Genomic DNA, 12979 nt, shown 5'->3' with positions numbered 1-12979 from the left:
AGTCACACGGAGGCCACTTGGAGAGATACCTGCTGCTGTACAAGTTCCTGATCTTTAGCTCATTAGATGGTCAGTTAGCTCCATCTAGTGGACAGATAGTAGAACTCCATCATCTGATGGGGGACTTCTCTGACACTGACTGGGTTAGTGAACAGGTTAGACTGGTAGTTATGAACTGTGACGGCGTCTTCAGATCAAATGCACATCGACACCACGACTGACGAGGGACAATGAGCAGCTTCTTCTCTCCCAGTGTTTTCTCGACACATGAAGGAGGAAAGTGTCTGTAAAGTGACCTGAAGAGACTTCAGCAGGTGAGAATCTGACCAGAGGAATCTGGAAATGTTTGATGGACAGAATCACTTTGATTCAATCTGTTTGACTGGACAGAAGAAATGTTTCTTTCTGGGTTGTTCTTCAGATTTTTATGGATAGAGTATGATTCAAATGAGTGTCCATCTGAGTTAAAGGAGAGTGGTTTGAGAATGATTAGCATGTATTACTGTTGGTAGTTCTCAGGTCAAAACAACAGCAGAATGTTCTCTGAGTTCACATCAGTGAAAAACAGGGAGGGTCAAAACTGGTCGGACAGCTTTGATCAACTTGGCCGTGGTACATTTGATCCAAAACCCAGTTGTACTTTGACAGTGAGTTGTTTGTACTTGTACTGCATTACAGAATTACCATAAGATCATTCTGTACTGCAGTAAAAGTACCAACAAATGAATTTGTTAGTACAAGTTAAAGTTCTGCCTCTAAATTGTTACTTTGGTAAAAGTAGAAAAGTATTATCAGCTAAATGTACTTAAAGTATCAAAGTAAAATGACTGAGTGCAGTAAACTCTCACCCTGTGTGTGTTGTACTATAATGTATGATGACAGCTTATCTGCAGGGTTAATTTGAGCCGGAACATGTTCCGGCACCTCCGACGTTGGATCCGGAACCTTTTTTATTGGATCCGGCACCTCCTGTGTCACTATGAAAAATGAATCGCCTAAATGAAAAAAATAAATTACTGTTTGTGTAGTGTTCAATGTTGTTATCTGTCTTGTTAGTCTTTATTCCCCATTGAAGTTCCACAAAAATCTTGTGATGGCATTTTCGATGCGTTTTGAGGTGAATTTTCAGGGTAAGACGGAGGGAGGGGAGGCACTTCAACAGCGCAGCGCTGCACTTCAAGTGACACAGGCGGTTGTGCTGGTTGAGATTGCTGATATAGCCTCATTTCACTCAGGGGAAAAATGTCGAAAAGACAACAAAGTTTGCTTAACTTTTTCCAATACGCTGGCCAGTCAGATACCAAACAACACACAGAGTTGTATTTAGGTTTTTTTAATCATGTTGGACAAACACATGTTGGAGGATATTAGGATGCTCAAAAAGTCACTAAACTAATTATCATGAATAATTTGCTTCTACAGCGAACTATGGCTCAGTTTATTGAAGACTCCAGCCTCCAGGACTGGAAGGTGATTGGCTCCGGAGGTTTCGGACAAATCTATAAAGCCAGGCATCGTCAGTGGGCCTGTGACGTGGCCATTAAACTGCTTCGTCATGACGACGGGTAAGTGCTTACAAAGAGTTTTCTGTTTATAATTACATTAAGTTGTGTGAATCACTTATAATGCAAACAAACACACACAGGACCAATGAATCTTTGCTGCGTGAGATCAAGAGGATGCGAGAAGCAAGCAGCCCGCATGTTCTTCGTGTCCTAGGGGTCTTCAAGGGTCTACCGCCCAACTCTGGTTGGGCAACACAGCTTGGTGTGGTCATGGAGCTCATGGAGAGAGGATCACTGGCCTCCCTACAGGTAACCAGGTACTCTGTAAAAAAGTACTCTGCTTCAAGTAAAAGTTTTGAATTTAAGATTTAAAAAAACATCAGAACAAAACTATGATTGACTAAATTGAAATTTGAATATTCTCATTCCAAAAGAAAATCAAATGTAAATGTCTGAATTACGCAGTTTTTATGTTCAAATAGTTAATATTGAAGCAAAAGAGAAGACCATAAATATAACAGATGATTCCAAACTTTGAAATGGTAGTGTATACAAAGCAGAAGTCATATGATTTGCTCACTAACTCCACTATTTGTCGATCTGTAACTTTGAAAACAATCTTACAGGAAGCCTTGGATGGACCTCCACCCTGGCCGCTGGTCTTCAGACTGGCTCACCAAGTGGCTCTGGGTATAAACCTCCTCCACAGTCTGCCCCGTCCCGTTCTCCACCTGGACCTGAAGCCCCCCAACGTGCTGCTGGACGACTCTCTCAATGCCAAGGTGAGTCCCAGGCTTTGAGGGGAGGTCAGGCCTCATGCTTACTTTATATTGTTATAATAGTTTGCACATTTTATGGAGACTAAATAAAGGCTAAAAGACATGTACTGTAAGCCTGAAAGATACATGTTTTTTCCCTAAATGTTGCAACTTGATAATAAGCAGAAACAACTCTAGATAAAAAGGAAGCGAAAGGGTTTTACTGTTTTAAAAGAGCCAAACTCCAGGTCTTAACATTGTACAATGTGAAGCATTATTAAGAGGAGTAAAACTGATCTTTGACTAAAAAAGACACCTTGTTCAATTAATAACTTCACATTAGCACTGATTTCAGGAATACATTTGATTTCCGATTCGATTAAATATCAATTTGGGATATTTCAGGGCAGGGGCGGACTGGGACCAAAATTCAGCCCTGGCAATGTAGCCACACCAGCACACAGACAGGTGCATTCACTAATTACATTTGTGTACAGATGGTGAAATAATATAAGCAGTAACTTATGTAACAGATTTTTAAACATTTAATGTAACTGGCAAACAATGCTTACTACTTTTTAAAGAGCACACGTTTATAACAAATGTACACATACTGCCTGTTTATGCCGTTTGTATGCTGTTACTGTCATTCTCTACAGTATGTTGTTCTTTGTTGTCACTGTCTGTTCGATTGTCCGTGTTTCTATCTGTTGACACTGTACATATTGTCTGTCTGGTTCTCCATCTTTTCATCGTTTCACCATTCGTCTTAACTCTCTAACTCTGCAATTGAAATGTTTTTTATGGAATACTTAAGGGTTATACCTTGCTCAGAATTGGCCTTTGGGGGAACACATAAAGACATAAAAGGCTTCAATTCCTGCATTCTGATACATTTTTAGGCACCAATTTATGGTAAAAATGTAAATATTTATTGCAAGGAAATCACAAAATTCTGGTGGCAGGTAACAATTCAAAATACAAAATATAATGGAATATTATTATATTTAGTAGTCCAGTAAGGGGGCTTTCACATCCGGGACATGGCCCGGATATGACAACACTTGACCCCAAGGTCCAGTTGTTTAATTAGCATGAACAGGGCTTTATGGTAACTTTTTTTCCCCAAGAAGCACGTTTTGCTCCCAAGTTGAAAAATGTAGGATTGACTTAGGCTAATTAATCAGTGATGTTGAACCAACTGTACCGAATTGGACTACTATTTAACGTGATAACGAGGAGTTTTTAACCAGTAATGAAACTGTCTCAATTTAATACTGATGCCGTCAGACGGCCGCGCGGACAGACAGCAGTCGGAGCTCCGGGGAAGCTCTGCGCCCGTCAGCAGCAGCTTCTCACTGTGCAGCCGGTCCCCCAGAGCAGCATGATCACCAGGAGGGTCCGGTACAGCCTGAACCCTGCAAACAGAGATCCCGTTTGAAGGTGACGTGCTTGATTTTGACTGAACGTCCCAATTTAAGTAACCTCTGATTGGGTTGGTCGGCCCATCTCGGGACCAGGCCGGTCCCGGAGTTGCTTCAGTGGAGCAACTCCGGCTATGTTTTGATTCAACTAAGGTTTGCTCGTCTCTCACATGGCAAAATCTCGTTACACTAAGAACAAAAGGCCACGCGGCACTGACAGGGTTAAAGCTCCATGCAAAAGGCAAATATTAAGAGATTGTTGAGACACTGCATTTTATGAATTGATATTGGATAATTCAAATGGAAATTGATAACAATCCATTTTTTTTTGTTTACAATTGTGTGTATTCTCACAGCAGTAATATCAAAAACTAAATTTTGTCATTTCCAAAAGTAACAATTTGACGATGTGTCAAATAAATACAATTTTCCTCTTTGTTTTCCTCTTAAGATAATTTAAACCATCACATTCCTCATTTTCTGACAGTGTTGCTTATCAAAATAGTTGCCAATTAATACAATAGAGTAAATTGATTAATTATTGGACTAAATGTTTCAGCTGTACTGTATAAACTGCAAAACATATTTGATAAGCTCTTTGTATACTTTGTCTGCAAAAATCTTGATTTGTAATGTAACTAAACAATAAATGAAGTGGAATAGAAGTAGAAAGTGGCATAAAAAGAAAATACTCAAACAAAGTAAATCCCTTTTCTGCCACCTTCCTCTCTTTGCTAATTCTTTCTGCAGCTTACAGATTTTGGCCTTTCCCGGATTACCTGCAGCATCACACAGGTTTCCAAGAAGGACGATAAAGAGGGAGGGGGACGACCAACTACATGCCCCCGGAGGCGTTTGGCTTAACATACAAACCTAAACGAGCCTCTGATATCTACAGGTACAAGAGGCCCGAACCAGCACATGGATAAGAGCATTTTATTTATCATATAATAAATAATAACTGGAGACGGGATCACTCCTGCCCCCATGTCTACCAAGTCTAGCGCAGGTTCAGTCTTGACAGGAAGTCAAAATATCAGTGACATAGTCCTTTAGAGGTGAGGGAATTGGTAAGAGTATTATAATATATATACTCAGGTGACTTCAAGTACTGATTTTGTTGTTGTCATTGATTGTGTTCATTCTCACAAAAGCATCAATTTACAAATGACAACAAACCCTATCCATCAAACAATCAGGGTGTGATTGTTATGACATGGATATTAATCCTGACATGTAACTCTCTCTTTCAGTTATGGGATACTCGTTTGGTCCATTCTCACAGGGAAACAACCATATGAAGGTAAGTGACTGTCTTTAGCCTCTCTTACTATCAATGCTCAAATCATATTTTAAAGCATCACATCTTCAAAAAGCTAAGGGCCACGACCCCAACCTCCCCCTAGTGGATTTGTGTGCTCTTATACTAGGTGCTTTGGTCATAGGTACTACAGACAGTAGAGGCTCACTTTAGAGTTCCACTCTGGTTGTGTCCAATGGCCAGAACTTACAATAGACACAGGTTTCAGCGCTAAACTCAATGCCACTCTGACAGCCTTTTTAATCCTTCCTCCAATGTAGGCGCGAAGCCCACCAGAGTGGAGCTCCTCATCCCACTGGGACAGCGTCCACTGCTGGACGATATCAAGGGCGATGCTCTGGGGTTGGCAGAATTGACAGGACTGATGCAGAGATGCTGGGACAATGAACCCGAACAAAGGCCTCGAGCCCTTGGTGAGGACTCCTTCATTCATCTCTGAATTGACACAGAACAACAGCTTGTGATGCCTGGCTCCAACATTACATCTTTACTCTATGTTGTGTATAACAGAGTGTACAACTGAGACAGAACAACTATATAAGATGCACAAAGATGCAATTTTTGACGCTGTCCATGAAGTGCTTAAGAAACTGGTGAGGAACAAATCCCTTTATAAACACTCAGTCCTGCTGAGTGAAATTTTGACAACATGCAGCAAATTACTGTTTTTATCATTGTGTGTAACTTTCTCTTCCCATTTTCAGGACCAAAAGGCAAAAAGAAAAGTCATGACAGAGCAGGTTCAGAGTGATCAAATCACTGAGGCTTCAGGTCTGTATTTACTGTATATACTACTGTTGCCTGGGTCCAGACCTTTGAATCCCACCACTCCTCCAAGTTAACTGATCCATCTGGCATCACGACATGAAATGGCCTTTTTTTGGTTAAAAAAAAAAATTGAGCCAATGTCTAATGATCAGCTTATCAGCACCATAGGTGGGACTAACTCTGTTGTAAAGCAGTTGACATCGTACTTTGTTTTGACTTTGCTCCAGTGGATTACTGGCCATCTGGCATACCGTCAGTCGTAGATTTTACCGGACGTCCGGCCCTGTTTGTCTTTACCTTTTACTTTGCGAACATACTCTGGGTACTGGGCTCTCTGGCCAATCTCAAACAAGTTAGTTAAAATTGTGCTTACGTCTTAGGCTCCGCGGTAGTCTACTCTGTAGCTACGGTTGCGGCTTTAAAACAGTGGATAAATAGTTTTAAGCGGAATGACTCATGTTATTATCAGAATTTAAACGTTTTCGGTTTGATAACTAATTATTGTATCCCAATTTAGGTTAGCATAGTGCTTAACCCGAAGTTGGCCAACTCAGACTAGAAGTCTCTGGTGACTGGGTACGGAAAATTCAGCTCCTTCCTGAACCAGGTGACACAAACACCTTCCCTACTACTGTTACAGCTTTAAAACAGTGAAAACACCTTCCCAAATGTCCCTGGTTCTCCAGGGGGGATTTGCACATGGAGTTACCCCAGAAAGGAGAAGTCTGAGGCTCATACATACATCTCAGCGACCCCTTACTATTCCCAGTTGGGCAAGGACATTGGGGAAGACACAATCCTTGTTAAAAGCCTACCAAATGTCCCAATAATAGGAAAGGCTAAACCCGGACATTTGGAAAGCTTTTCAATGGGACAAAAGTCTTCCCAAGTGTTTTCACACAGGAATACTAGGCTCTGACATTAAATGCTTGTGCTTCAGGCCTTATGTGTAGACTCACTACACAGTGTATGTGTAATGTGTAAAATAACAGTGAAAGAATGTAACCTCTCCTCTGGGATTCATGAAATCATTCTTCTTTTAGCGGAGGAGATCCAATAGTCCCTGAGTGGAGTGAAGATGTCTGCTGATCCACTCCAGAGTGAACTGGACACTCTCAGGTATGGACAGACAACACAAGCTCACACTCTGCAGGAGCCTCTAATTTCTCTAATTTCATGTCTTTCTGCTCTGGTCCACCATCATGAAAGACTTCTTATTTCTGTTAATCTTGTTCAGAGGAGAAAGGGGGCCCGAGTTAGGAAACACATGGATCCACAGAAGTCTTATTGAATGGAAACATTCATCAGAAACATTAAAAACTTGGCTGTAAAACCATTCTCATCTTAGTCTTGCTAGCAGCATGTCTCTGGGGATGGTAATGTTGGTCCAGACTGAAATAACTCAACAACTTCTAAATGTGTTGAGATAACATTTTGTTCTTCCTCTCATATACCAGTGAAAGACATGGATAGGGCTGTGACCATAACCGCATCACCACTTTTTTTTTTTTTTTTTTTTGAAAGCCACACTATCACAATATATTTCACATATCAATTTCACCTTTTGGATGTTTTCAACACCAGGGCAGACGGGGTTAGTTGTAACGTTACTCAACGACGCTGAGAGACGGATGTGGGTGGGGTTTGCTGGGGAATCTCCAGGACGACAAGGATGTTAGATGGCCGTTGTCGGCAGCAGGAGATCTCCCAGCTGCCCGGAATTATCTCCCCCTTTACTTTGTTGTAATCTTAACTAGTCGTTTTGGTTCTTTCTTTTGCCTTTGTGAGCTGGTTTGGGTCCCTCACTCTTAAAAACAAAAACAGGCTGCAATACATAACTAAAGTGTGTGGCAAAATTTCTGACAACACCCTGATTGACTTAAAATCGCTATACGAGTCAAAGACCTTGAAGAAGGCCCAGTCAGTTCTGGCTGACATAAGTCACCCCCTGAACAGCTACTTCATGTTGTTGCCGTCTGGCCGCAGATTCTGTCTGCCTAAATGCAGGACAAACAGACACAAAAACTCCTTTGTCCCTGCTGCTATAGGCTTTGTTAATAATTCAATGTAAAATGTGGACTTCTGTGTAGTATGTATTTTTGTGCCCTCTATTGATAGTGTCTGTTGTTTGTATGGCCTATGTGTTGTTTATGTTGCATTCTATTGCTGCACAACGAATTGCCCCTCGGGGATAATAAAGACTCCTTGACCTTGACCTTGACCTTGGTGCCTAACTGTTAGAAAATATAAAAGCACACAACGTGATCGTTTGATTTCTGAGGAGGAAGGAGAAAGGCTTGGGTCCTATTGAAAGTTAAACAAAAAGATTTAATAAACAACATGGTGAAAATGACAAGACAAAAAGCAAATGTTACACTGCAGCTGACAGTGGACTGAAAACATGCATCTCCGTTCTGGAGTCACATCAATCAGCCATGTGACAATGATAAAACAATACACTGCAAGCAGCGGACATACAGACATGCTTCCTTGTGAGGTAACAGTCTGCAGTCCTGAAATCACCTCAGTCACACAGATTGATTCCCGAGGAGTTGAGGGGGATACCTCAAATGAAAACCTTCGTTATTGGTCAGATGTCTCTCAAGAGAAAAGGTGTTACCTCTGAATTGTCAAGTTACTCCTGGTCAAGACAAGGGTCATTTGTCATGGTAGTGTCAATTCTACTCAAGTTTACAGAGATATGCATTTCCTTTGTTCTAATCAGTCTGGCCCAGCAGGGAGTGGCTCCCCAAAATGCCAAGACAACAGTTACCTTTCCTGTGAGGACAATGAGTCTTTCTCCAGTATGCAAACTGACAGTCATGACCTAATCAATTATTAGAAGGTTGGGTTGGGGTGAGGCATGTCAAATGTTGATTAGTGTAGTTATTTGATTAGATCTGGCTGCAGTGTCCATTATGTACATTTAAACCAAAAGTACATTGTTTTCATAACATTAAGCATGGTTTGAACTTTTTTATAATCAACATAACCCACCTTTTATCGGGTTAATGTAGCTAACTGTAAAGACAGCTAAACGCGAAGGAGGAAGAAATTCGGCAGGGAGGAGATTTTCGGCACAAACACCGGTAGTGATAATGGAGACGTAGCTAACGTTATGGATGGACGATGGACGTGCCTGTGTCTGATATGGTCTGTTTCCCGACGCTTCATTAAATTGCCGTTAGCGTCGTTAGCACCCGGCACTGGAGTTAAGTGCTGGCTGAGTTCGGATTGCTGTAATGGTAGTGGCTTGCTGCTAGCTGACTGGGGGCTAACGGTAACTAGCTAGCTATATGTTCTGGGGCTGTTGTCAGCTGTCATCCCGACTGAAGTCTCTCTGCGCCGGGGGAGTGAGGCAGACCGACCGGGGTGTGCTAGCTGGCTAAATTAGCATTAGATTAAACGTCTATCTAAACAGCTAACGTTAACGTTACTAGTGAAATTATTCGTGCGTTATGGTTATGGTATGGTATGTTTGTTTTTAGACATTTTAATGCAGAAATTTTACATATTGTACCTTTAAGTCAATGTTTTTTCTGGGGTAATTTTACCAACAGTGTTGACAACAGATAAAGCCACCGTGTCTTGAGAAGCTCGAGCTTGTTAATTTATTGTTCACTTTTAACTCACTTTACATCATCTTTGCTCTCTTTTTCCTCTCGCTTCTCCTTACAGCCACACTCATACCCTACTCTCCGTTACCGCTCGCTGTCCTCGCGCAACCACACAGGCACTGACATCACTCACTTAAGGCACCCTGCCATTCTCCTTTTATCTTACGCTACTCTCGTAAGGGCGTTGCTGTTAATCACCATAACGCGGTGATACGTTGCTTCTTCACCACGATAAGAAAAAAAACTATACCGTCACAGCCCTAGTCATGGAGACAGTTGACTGAGATGAGTTTCTCTGTCTCTCTGACAAACTGAGGAACACGGCTTCATGTTGAAAAGCAGTTAGGACTCATCTTGAATAGAAAATCATTCTGTCTGTGTTTCTTCCTCCAGCGTGGACCATGGTGGAGAGCAGGGGTTAAGACGTCGTCTGATGAAGTGTAAGTGTGGATTTAATTTGACTAATGAAGACTAAACAGCACACAGTTAGTTTCTCTTTACTGTAAATACAAAGCTGATTGTTTTATTCAATGAAACATTACTGATACATGAGTCACCATTAAACTCTGCCCCTGAGCCCTATCCCTCAGGTTAATCTCCTAAAATTAATCAACCATAATGTCTATATGCACATGTCTGTTCTAATTTAATGGTAAGAAAACCTATTTCTAACATTCCAGTGCAAATGGAGATGCATATCCCAAATTTTTTATATTTACAAAGTTTGTATTTTTACAACTTTTTTGTTATAGTTTGGACAACATACAACTGGTTTATGGATTCTGAAAGCTGAAGATCTAATGTTTGTAAAACAGTATATACAACAGTCACATCTTCTGCAAATAGAACATTATGAAAAAGTGAGTTTTCTTAACTCCACCGTGGATGGACTCTCAGGCTTTTAAACTACATAGAAGTATAAAGAATAGTTTAGGAACAACTAAGATCAAAGAATAATAAGGAGGGTCTCCAGGGTCTTGGAAAATAAATTTCTTTATTTAATATTTAAGTGTGATCATTAAAACAGGAATTAACAAATTGGTTTTTAAAATCATTAATGAATCCATTATTTAATAGCTGGAAATGTCGAGATCTATAACGTTCTGACGGAAAACAGTAACTGTGAAATATAAAGTCTACTCATGCTTTGTTTGGGGTTTAAGAACACAACATGATGTTACACACATGGGCTGTTTCAGTGACACTCCCACTGAGGAGAATCTCCAGATCTCCCCGTTTCTTAACGAAGAAGAAATCAGCCGAGTAGAGTCAACGAGCTGGATTGATGAAACAGCTGCAGGCAATGTTCACCAGGCAATCGTCTGTGTGGTACTCAGGTCTGGTGGAGTCCCTCCTTATACAAGGCAGTAGCCACAGCAGCTAATTAACACTGTCCTCCATAGAGCCGCACAATATATGTTTTTATATATATATCCTCATCTCGATATCAAATGCTGCAATAAACACACAGTGAAAGATACAGATTTTTTGAGATAGGTGGAAGAAAAGATCAGTAGAAAACTTTAACACTTTAAAATGTAACTGCCTTTTATGTTCAACTTAATGTTCAATTGGTTCAATACAAGAATGTTAGACAACAAGCAGTTTGTTGAATTTAAAATGCAGAACTGAGAACACTAAAATCGTTAATGCGATATTCAACAACGTTATGGCATATTTTCTTCATACTGGCAGCCCTAGTCCATAGGCGGTGCCGGGGGAGGGTGGGGGGCTGCTGTAGCTGGGCTGTGTAAAAATTAGTGGATTATTTATAAAAAATATTTTTGTTAATGTGTAAATAGTGTAATTTATTTTTGAAAAATGAATAAATACATGAATACAACAAAGAGATTACTTTTAGACTAAAAAACATAAAGCCAACACAGGTGTTACTATTCAGCCAATGGGGCAGCACACATTACACTTTTGACCTTACTTCCGCAGTAACGCATTTACACAGAAGAAGAAGAACGTGATATTTGGTAGCCGTTAGGATTAGCAAAGTGAGTGTAACTTTAGTAATGGTGCAGCTAACCTGCCTGAACTTCACTTCAAACTACGGGATAACAAGTTACCAAACTGAGAGTTGAACACGACTGTTAGCTGTAAAAATGATACTTGTGCCAAAACTTTAAAAGTCCATTAGTCTCCAAACATCAGTCAGCTGGACATTAAAGTTAGTTTTTCTCTCCTCTGCTGACTGCATGTTTCTCCCTCCAACGTGCTCTACATGTCCTCTCTGACTTCCTCCTTTCTTTTCTACTCCCCAACAAAGTCATCTGATTGGCTAGGAGTGGAGCTATACAGAAAATAATTCACTTAGATTACTCCACTGAAAATACATTACACAGAAAATAGGTGGTTCAGAGCTGCTTTGTGCTGCAGTAGAAGAAGATGGGACAGTTTTATTAGTGAGACTTTATTCAGTTCATGTTTCTAGATTTGGATCATCAGCTGTCATCATCGGGTCAACACGAGGACAAGAAGCTGAACATTGTTGACATGTTGACTCTCATGTTCACTAACTGTTCATGTTGTTAGAACTGGATTGTTAAACATCACTCACAGCTGAATATGAAATGAACGTTTGAATGATTTTCTTTCAGTTATTGTCAATAAAGTTGTTAATAAATCATCAGATGATAACCTGCAGCTGTATTGTGTCTTGTTCTCTCCATCAGATGTCTGTGAACTGGAACTGGACACAAACACAGTACACAGAAGACTCAAACTGTCTGACAACAACAGGAAGGTGACATGTGTGGAGGAGAAACAGTCATATCCTGATCATCCAGACAGATTTGACTGGTGGCCTCAGCTGCTGTGTAGAAATGGTCTGACTGGTCGCTGTTACTGGGAGGTCGAGAGGAGAGGAAGGGTTTATATATCAGTGAGTTACAGAGGAATCAGCAGGAGAGGAGACAGTAAAGTATGAGCATAGAAGTTTACATGTCAAAAAGATCCTGATTTCCACTGTAGCTTAATATTTGTAAATAAGTATTTGACAGCCTGCAGTGCCTTGATTGTACTATCATTTGCACATGTCATTTGTCTTTAACATTTTATTTTTCAGGTATTTCTATTCTGCACTGCTGATTAGTTATTTTACAGTAAACTGTAAACCAATGAAATTATACTGCGCAAGAATGTGTTTTGGATCTCAGGTTTTAAAAAAATAGTTATTGTGTTTGGCACCTTTTCAAGTATTGTATACTATCAACTTATTTTTAGACTATAAATGTTTACAGATAAAAAAAACATTTAACTTGTGTCCAACTAAATTGTGTATTATTAAAATTTTCAATCTGTTTTTTCAATCTGTTTTTTCAATCGAGTGGATGTTTCCCTAACCACATGTAAATAACTAAAGAAGTGTATTTTATGTACATAAACTGGCAAAAAGATACAGTATTTCACTAATGGAATTTATTAACTCATGTCATTTGTTTACACTGAATGTAATTACAATTATTCACTTTAAAAATGGCAGAGGTGTCAATTCCAGGTTCAGAAAGTAAAAGTCCTGCCGTGTGTTTATTCCACCAATGAACTCAGGAGGACTTTTACTTTCTGAACCTGGAATTGA

At 40.1% G+C, this 12979-nt stretch overlaps 2 protein-coding genes and 1 pseudogene across 2 annotated transcripts in view; all 3 read left to right on the top strand.

Moving 5' to 3' along the window:
* Positions 1 to 12979, top strand: part of LOC116057155 (zinc finger protein 271-like) — a 191947-nt gene that overhangs the window by 114272 nt on the left and 64696 nt on the right. The window lies entirely within an intron of this gene.
* Positions 1 to 12979, top strand: part of LOC116057164 (NACHT, LRR and PYD domains-containing protein 3-like) — a 120675-nt gene that overhangs the window by 52460 nt on the left and 55236 nt on the right. The window lies entirely within an intron of this gene.
* Positions 273 to 12979, top strand: part of LOC116057182 — a 128268-nt pseudogene continuing 115561 nt past the window's right edge.

The sequence above is a fragment of the Sander lucioperca genome, chromosome 5 (assembly GCF_008315115.2).
Source record: "Sander lucioperca isolate FBNREF2018 chromosome 5, SLUC_FBN_1.2, whole genome shotgun sequence".
NCBI lineage: Eukaryota > Metazoa > Chordata > Actinopteri > Perciformes > Percidae > Sander > Sander lucioperca.
The sequence above is the reverse complement of the archived record's forward strand: the minus strand, read 5'-3'. Positions and strand labels throughout refer to the sequence as shown.